The sequence below is a fragment of the Phycodurus eques genome, chromosome 8 (assembly GCF_024500275.1).
Source record: "Phycodurus eques isolate BA_2022a chromosome 8, UOR_Pequ_1.1, whole genome shotgun sequence".
NCBI lineage: Eukaryota > Metazoa > Chordata > Actinopteri > Syngnathiformes > Syngnathidae > Phycodurus > Phycodurus eques.
Genome location: NC_084532.1, coordinates 23014275 through 23022306, shown reverse-complemented (window position 1 = coordinate 23022306; position 8032 = coordinate 23014275).

Below are 8032 nucleotides of genomic sequence, written 5' to 3'. Positions count from 1 at the left end.
CCCCTCGCCGCCTAACCCGCAGACTCATTCATTATGCGATTTTTCTTTCTGCAAGTTAAGGCAGCTCCCAGGTGTCTGTGGGAAGCTTCAGCCAAAATGCCCCAAGGATCAGCAATTACAGTGATGCCTTGAGATACAAGTTCAATATGTTCCGTGACAAAACACTTGTATCTCAAACAATTTTTGCACTTTGAAATGAATGGAAATGCTATTTATCTGTTTCAGCCTCGCAAAAATAACAACAAAAGTTCATAAAAACATACAGTACAGTAATGACATAAATAAAATGTAAAGAACGTTTTTGTTTCAATTCAATCGACAGTGTGCTGCTCCTTTTGATGTGGACCTTGGCGAACTGGGGGCAGTCTAATACAGACATAAGGATATACATGACACTTGACTACACGGAGACCGTCACCCCCACTCAGTAAACTGCAGTAATATTAATCGCGCTTCACAGAGGATAAAGAATATGTGGGTATTGTGTTCAGTGCCTAATCTCCACAGGTGTTGCACCATCGTTTGTGTTCAAATATCTATTGCTATGAGGGTTATTACACAGCGACACTGATGCTAATTGTTAGCTCGTCTATGGCATTTTGAATTTTTTGTTAGCGTTAAGTTAGGTCTGGAACACACAGGGATTTTTGAAATCTTGCATCCAGCCATCCATTTTTCAATGCAGTTTATCCTCACTAGGTTCGCGGGCTGCTGGAGCCCATCATACCCATCCTCGGGCGGGAGGCGGACACACCCTGAACCGGTCGCCAGCCAATCGCAGGCACATAGAAACAAACAACCATTCGCACTCACATTCACACCTACGGGTAATTTAAAGTCTTCAATCCACCTACCATGCATGTTTTTGGGATGTGGGAGGTGCCCGGAGAAAACCCACGCAGGCACGGGGACGGGATTTGAACCCCGGTCCCCAGACCTGTGAGGCAGATGTGCTACCCAGTCGGTCACGGTCGGTGGCCTTGGGACTATTTTTAATTATATAAATTATAGCAATTGTCCTCATTGGGGTGAGCTTGAACAAGATTCGAACCCAGAATCTGTGAGGCAGACATTCTAACCAAAGTGCTACGGCATTGCTCCTGAGATGTTACATTTCCTTTTTTTTTTTTTTACAACAAAAAACTAACAGCACACCACACAATATCAATGACAGATATTCCCATGCATGCTCAGTCATTCAGGGAAATTCACATCTCAATTTTCTCCTCCTCTGTTGTCCTTCACATTTTTGATGTGTTAAAATATCAAACATCATCAACATAAAAACCTCAGTCCAGCAATGCTGGGAAGAATCTCTTATTTTTAAATGTGTTTCGCATTTTATGTTATTTTGTATGTATCACTGAACATGTCCACGAGCAACTTGGATTGGGAGCATAAATGAGCCACGCAGTCAGTAATTTGAGCTGTAATCCTTTAATGGAGACTTGACGGTTTAATATTTTCATAGACAGACATTATGGAGGAAAGTGATAAAAATGAATGAATAATGCCAATGTTCCTGTTTGTTTGGCTTTATTGGCTACTCTACCGAGACAGACACATACAGTTAAGCCCAAAACGATTCCTATCCTGGCCAAATTTACTGTAAGTGCTTTTTTTGTCTGTTGGTTGTGTATCTTCTGGCTGGAAATGACACAATGATGTGACAAAAGATTTGAAGAACTTGTGTTGCATATTTAGAAGACATTAATTATTTTGGAAATTGAACATTTTGCTAAAACAACAAAGTTGTAAAAATGTGCTGGTTTTGGAGGATTTATTTTGGTTTGTCCTTATTAATTAGGCAATTGATTTCCTTGACACCATGTCCTATCTTTAGCGCCAGTTAGGTCAGAGTATGTTTTTTGTTTCTTCTTTTTTAAATACACAACACAATTACAAGTGGACATTATGACATTATGGTCTTTACGCTAATTACACCACCTTTTTTAAAATGAAAGTTTGATGGAAATAGTCCAAAGAAATGTTATACACAACCACAATTACAGGATTCCAAAAACGCTCCTCCGCCTTGTGGAGAAAAGTGTAATCGTCGTCATCAATCATCGGCCATTGGGACTTTACTTCAAATAACTAAATGTGTGTAAATTTAAATATACAGTAGCTAAGTATTGTTGTAAAACACAATATATACTCTGTATATACTGCTTATGCTAATTGCCCTATTGGTATGGCTTACACAGCACCAGGTTGTACCCCACCTCTCGCCCGAAGTCTGTACCGCTTTTTCTCACTAGGGTCGCAGGCGTGCTGGAGCCTATCCCAGCTATTTTCGGGCGAGACACAGGGTACACCCTAAACTGGTCGCCAGCCAATCGCAGGGCACATATAGACAAACAGCCATTCGCACTCACATTCACACCTACGGGCAGTTTAGAGTCTTCAATTAACCTACCACACATGTTTTGGGGATGTGGGAGGAAACCGGAGTGCCCGGAGAAGACCCACGCAGGCACGGGGAGAGCATGCAAGCTCCACAAAGGCGAGGCCGGGAATTGAACCCTGGTCCTCAGAACTGTGAGGTGGATGTGCTAACCAGTTGATCACCGTGCCACCACACACAGTGGGTACGGAAAGTATTCAGACCCCCTTAAAATGTTCACTCTATATTGCAGCCATTTGGTAAAATCATTTTTCATTTCCCCCCCTAATTAATGTACACACAGCACCCCATAAAAAACGTAATTGTTGACATTTTTGGAGATTTATTAAAAAAGAAAAACTGAAATATCACACAGCCATAAGTATTCAGACCCTTTGCTCAGTATTTAGTAGAAGCACCCTTTTGAGCTAATACAGCCATTTGTTTTTCACACCTGGATTTGGGGATCATATGCCATTCCTCCTTGCGATTTGCACGTTGGAGGGCAGCCATTTTCAGTTCTCTCCAGAGATGCTCAATTGGGTTTAAGTCAGAGCTCTGGTTGGGCAGAACAGTCACGGAGTTGTTCTGAAGCCACTCCTTCGGTATTTTAGCTGTGTGCTTAGGGTCATTGTCTTGTTGGAAGGTGAACCTTCGGCCCAGTCTGAGGTCCTGAGCACTCTGGAGAAGGTTTTCGTCCAGGATATCCCTGTATTCGGCCGCATTTATCTTTCCTTCGATTGCAACCAGTCTCCCTGTCCCTGCAGCTAAAAAACACTCCCACAGCATGATGCTGCCACCACCATGCTTCATTGTTGGGACTGTATTGGACAGGTGATGAGCAGTGCCTGGTTTTCGCCACACATGCCGCTTAGAATTAAGGCCAATTGTTCTATCTTGGTCTCATCAGACCAGAGAATCTTATTTCTCACCATCTTGGAGTCCTTCCGGTGTTTTTTAGCAAACTCCATGCGGGCCTTCATGTGTCTCCTACTGAGGAAAGGCTTCCGTCGGACCACTCTGCCATAAAGCCCCGACTGGTGGAGGGCTGCAGTGACGGTTGACTTTCTAGAACTTTCTCCCAGCTCAGCCATAGTGCTCTTTGGGTTGTTGTTTTTTTTACCTCTCTCACCAAGGCTCTTCTCCCCCAATTGCTCAGTTTGGCTGGATGGCCAGTTCTCTGAAGGGTTCTGGTTGTCCCAAACGCCTCCCATTTCAACATTATGGAGGCCATTGTGCTCTTAGGAACCTTAAGTGCAGCAGACATTTTTTTTTACAACCTTGGTCAGATCTGTGCCTTGCCACAATTCTGTCTCTGAGCTCTTCGGGCAGTTCCTTTGACCTCATGATTCTCATTCACTCTGACATGCACTGTGAGCTATAAGGTCTTATATAGACAGGTGTGTGGCTTTCCTAATCACGTCCAATCAGTATAATCAAACACAGCTGGACTTCAATGAAGGTTGAAGTTTGTACACTTTTGCAGCTTGAGAGAACACACCTTAACCTTTTCATCCCTGGTACAAATAGTTTCAATGGTGCTCATGATTAGTCCAGTGGGGTACATTGGTACTTTTTTTTTTCAGAACAAAAAAAGACTGAACACCTATCCCCTGACGTCTGCCTCTTAGGTTTTGAGCAGAGCGTTTCTAACTTCTTCTGGCGTGACTGTAATCTGTCAAATGATTTGCAGTGATCTTTGACTTGCCTTGCAGGCCTTCTTCTTCCCAGCCTTGAGAAAACCACAAGACTGTTTAAACACCAAGAGGCAGATCAGTTTTCTTGGGCGTTATTACAGGCAACCATTACTGTTTCAAGCAAATCCCATAATGATGTGTAGTCTGGCGGCCACACAGGCAGTGGATTTGGATAGCAGTCGATCTACAACTGGACTTATACCAGCCCTTAAACTGTTCAGGTCGTTGTCTGACAACCTTAACCCTACCTCAGCCTTGACGCTTGATCTGGTTCAGAGGCTTCTGCAATACAGCCATCTACCGAATCAATAAATGTACATGGTGACAATGGAGACAACTTTGACCTCAATTGTAATATCCAAGTCGATTAGATTAAGTAGATTAAGTCAACACACCCGGAAAGACTAACACTCAAAACCATCTCGAACCTTCCCAAGAGGGATTTCATTCTCAGTGAACATGCAGTGCCACCAATCTTAGGCTTCCCTGGAACACCGTAATGTAAACACGCACACAATAACGCAGCGTTATGAAGCCATCCATCATCCTGACAGACAACAGAGGAAAAAGAAAAGAAAAAAAACATCTCGCTGTCTCTTCCTTTCCAATGAAACACAAACCAGTTTGCTTTGTGGGCAACATTAAGTTCCAAGCATGCCCAGGCCAATACCACTGTAAGATTTAAGGATACACAATTACAAATGACAAAAATAAAATTGTTAGGCTTATACAGTATATTCAATGATGATTAATGCTCATCAGTTACAGTAAAAGCACTGAGATGATTTACCTCTTAGATAATAATCCTCAAGAAGGATTTTAAGGACTTTATCTATCTCAGGAAATAGGAAAATGTTCTCACATTTACATTTTTAAGTTAATGATAACTATTAATATCAAAAACCTAGGCCCCCAAATGACTAAATCCGCCCCTGAGTTGCTGTACCCTCTATTGTTTTACTTTAGTCCATTGCAGCTGGTAATAAGAAAAAAAAAAACAAGAGAGTAAGAGAGTTCTGACGTTTTCCTAAGTGGTTGGTGCCCCACCACTTGTTTTGCACAAAACCGTCAGTGTGTGTCGAGCACAGAGTTCCAACAAGAAACATTGGCAAGGGGCCGTTGGCAAGATGAGTCTGACAGACGGAAAGGGATTACAGTTAATGTTTTGTCATTTTCGTAAGAACCTCCCATAGTTTTGGCCCTCAGGAGCTGACTCCATTTAACCCATAAAAGCAAAAAAAAACTGTTTTAAGGATCAGCAGACATTTAGAGGAGGTAATATGTGTGCGTGTGTGAGTGAGTACATGTATGCATGCGTGCATGCAATGGCTAAGAGGTGCTCAGTGTAAAGTAGATATGGTTAAACACGCTCATTTGAACTCACACGGAAACACTTCTGGTTTGCTGAAGGCTTCGCCCAGCAGCACAGATGCCAATGATTTATTTCGCACTTCATCACGTCTCTGATCTTCTTCATTTTGACGTCCTTTTGGAGAAAAGTATGCGAAGGTTACACACTGCAGTTCAAACTGGAAAGGCTGAGCAAACATTTGACATTTTGCGCTCTTGGATACTGAAGAAACTCTAGATTTAGATTCCTCTCCTGTTTGGTTTATCAATCACAGTGATAAATTGATATTTCAGTGAGCGTTTCTTACTGGACACCCTTTGACAGTAGCGGGCTGAGTATTGATGGAAACTGTTGTTTTACAGGGTATGATGGGCCCAGTCGGATGTGGCCCACCATGGTCTTTTTGGGTGGGTCGGGCCACCGTCCTTTTTATTTATTTATTTCTTTACATTTTTTTGTCCTGTTCGGCTGTTAGTCAAGCAGAATGGAAGATCTGTATCCCTTTTATACCGGAACAGTTTTACTCAGTGCACAGTGCAGTTCTTAAGCTTCCGCTGTGGTTTCTTAGTATTATAATTGAAGTTTATTGAGAATCAGAGTCAAACAGAGCAAAGTTTCTCGAGGGGAGATAGAAACGAAAACAAAAGACAAAGCGCTGTATTGTGCTGTAGTGCTACACCCTGTGAGGGAAGAACAGGACAAGATAGAACAGGACAAGGACAGGAGAAGAAGCATGCGTGAACCCAGCTCTACAACTGAAGTGGGATGGCATTGACTATGTACATTATAAAAGTCTATAGGACGAGAGTATGAGTGAGGGGATACACAAGCAATTCGCATATCCATGAGTTATTTGTCGCAATAAGTGAGTGGCCCCACACCCAGTGAAAGAGTTCTAGGGGTGTGCGCCAACAGCCCACCTGGTGGGGGCCGCAGGGACCCAATGCCCACCGCCCCACACGCCCCGCCACCCACCCACCTCTCCACCCCCAGGAGAGCCAGACGCCCCCCCCCCCTGCTGCCTAACAGCTCCCCCAGAGATGGGTGTATGTGGTGCATTAAAATGTGGGGATGAGTGTATGTGATGCATTTAAAATCCAGGGGGGCAGGCAGGGCGGAGGGGCAGGGCACACGGACCGGGAAACAGCACAGACGTGCTGAAACCCGGTCCGACACCCACTCCCTCCCGACCCCATACCAGTCCCCCAGGAACCCTTTGATATGTATATGTGCCCAGATGTGATTTGTGCGAAAAATATATACAGTGAGTGGTGTGAGCGTGCGCTAAGTGAGTGATTAAGAGGCATGGCTCCCGCAGGTCGGGCCCATCGGGCCGGACAACCACTGACGCAGAGGGCTGCCCCACCCAGACCCGCAGCACAGATTTTTTACAGGAGTTTGGGTAAGTGGATTGGATTTCAGTGGTTCACTCAGAGGTTGCAACTACACCTCCTTGCCCTCCTTACCCTGTGTCCCACAGTGTCAATTATGCCCCCTCCGCCCCATCCCATTAAAGCATCTCACGGATGAATGCACCCCAACCCAAAACGTTTCCTCCTCCGGTTCACTGTTGTAAATGTCACCTCAGTTACACTTGATCCCATCCGCGCACACGGCCCTTTATTCAGCACCCTTTTAAAAAAGACCCACGCTCACATTTCATGTTTGCTCCCTTTTACTACGTGTCAGCGAGCTCTCTTCTACCTGTCCATTTAGCTGGAGAACAAAAGTTGTATTTTCTACGTGACGTCTTTTCTGCCTATCATATTTTTCTACTTCATCGTTGTGTTTTCTAATAAACCGGACAGTTTTTTTCTATGACATATTTAATATGGAAGTTAAAAAAAAAATCCATGTATGGAGGCTTGTCCGCATGAACATTTATTTAAATTTTCAATTGGTTTAATTGTTAGCCCACATGAGCTGAGAGGGGACGTGGGCAAAAATAAAAAGAGGGGATATTTTGAGCTCGTCATCCGCTGCCATTCGTGTGAACGGAAGTTGTCGTGACAATCATGAACGCTGTTAAGCTTCGCGACTTCCTTTCTATTTCCAGTTATACTTATAGACTGTATTTCTACGGCTGAGACTAGCCCACTCAAAAACCCAGAAATGTCGTGTTACTGTTCAGCTGAGTTGAGTGGTACCAAGAATGAAGTGAGCAGGTACTTGAATATGAATTGCCAAAACTACGTCACACTGTCGGCGATTTTAAATCTGTCCATTTTGCAAGGCTTTACTCTGTTTATTCCCTTTTGCTTTCAATTGACAAACCGCTTAGATGTCAAACTTAAACGATGTCAAAGACTCTTGACCTATGTTATGCTTAAAACGGCAGAACAAAAGTGATTCTGATGGAAGGGGACTTTTTAACTCATGAGCAATTCTGTAATTGCACATTAAAATGAATTCCTAATTATTTGCATTTTCAATTCATTAGTTTTTTTATATTTAATTTAGGCATATCGTCAAAAAAAAGATAATTTTATTATTGTTATATTGCTTGGCGGTTTTCATGTACTCCTGGTACATATTCACAAATGTATAGCAATAATCATGATTTGGAGGTTTGAAGTAAACCCACATTGTTGGACTTTA